This window comes from Protopterus annectens, chromosome 12.part0, assembly GCF_019279795.1.
Source record: "Protopterus annectens isolate FY-2018-M chromosome 12.part0, PAN1.0, whole genome shotgun sequence".
In the NCBI taxonomy this organism is placed as follows: domain Eukaryota; kingdom Metazoa; phylum Chordata; order Ceratodontiformes; family Protopteridae; genus Protopterus; species Protopterus annectens.
This window is the reverse complement of record NC_056746.1, coordinates 102,126,278-102,127,331: the sequence shown is the minus strand read 5'-3', so window position 1 is coordinate 102,127,331 and position 1,054 is coordinate 102,126,278. Positions and strand designations below refer to the sequence as shown.

Below are 1,054 nucleotides of genomic sequence, written 5' to 3'. Positions count from 1 at the left end.
AGCGGTCAGGCTGTACTGAGGACAGTCTGACCCAGTCGACAGCCCTGCCAGGAGCCCCTGGGTCCTACTGTGAGGGCAAGGGAGGGTGCGGCGGTGGTCATCTCCCACGACCCTGGGGCACAGTGAGGGCTGATACTGTAGGCTATAACACACCCTTCTGGGAAGGGGAACCACCCTCCACGTGGCCTTCCTGGCTGACCTGGAGCTGATCGTGGCCCACAGCCATGGAGGAAGTGTGCCCGATGACGATCCCCCACTCCTCAGTAGGAGGAGAGGGATCTGCCCAGGCGGCCACTGAGTTGAATCCTCTGGGTGTACTGCACAAACCCCTCCCATTTACCTCTGATTAGTTTCACACCCTCTTGAACTCTCTATTCAAAGTTCTTTTCAACTTTCCCTTATGGTAGTTGTCCGCTATTGGTGTTGTGCTGGTGTTTAGCCTTAGATGGAGTTTACCACCCACTTTGGGCTGCATTCACAAACAACCTGACTCCTGAAAGACCTGATCTCGATGTGCTGGGGGCTGCCACCAGCCTCACACTGTCCACGGGCTAAGCCATGATCACAAGGACTTGGTCCCACTGGGCAGTGCTGGGGAGACGGCCTTCCATATGCCACATTTCCTGCACCTGTCGCCCGGGCAGGTATTCGGCACTGGGCTCTTCTCTCTTCACTCGTCGTTACTGAGGGAATCCTGGTTAGTTTCTTTTCCTCCAATTAGCAATATGCTTAAATTTGGTGGATCGCCATGTCTGATCTGAGGTCACATTCTGAAAGAGGTCACAGGTGCAAGCGCATGACTCAGGGACGGACATACACCCATCCTTCCCTAGCCCTCACACCCGCTCCCCCATGCCGCCAGACTCCGGGTGGAGGAGGAGGAAGGCCAACGTGGCCCCAGCACGTGGGAACCGGTGTGGGCATCTGGCCTCATCCCCAGGAGGGCAGCCTGGTGGCATTACACAGACAGCTTCTTACGGGCAGGCCAGATGCGCGCCTGCTACCTCCCATCCTCGGAAGGGCTTCCCGGCTCGGGGAGGTGGGAGACTCCTCT

At 57.7% G+C, this 1,054-nt stretch overlaps 1 non-coding gene across 1 annotated transcript in view; it reads right to left on the bottom strand.

The window, feature by feature from the left end:
• Positions 1-766, bottom strand: part of LOC122817472 — a 3,696-nt gene extending 2,930 nt beyond the window's left edge. The window contains exon 1 of the ribosomal RNA XR_006367285.1: positions 1-766. This exon is cut by the window's left edge and continues 2,930 nt beyond it. This is a non-coding gene — a ribosomal RNA (28S ribosomal RNA).
• Between the last annotated feature and the right edge of the window lie 288 nt (positions 767-1,054).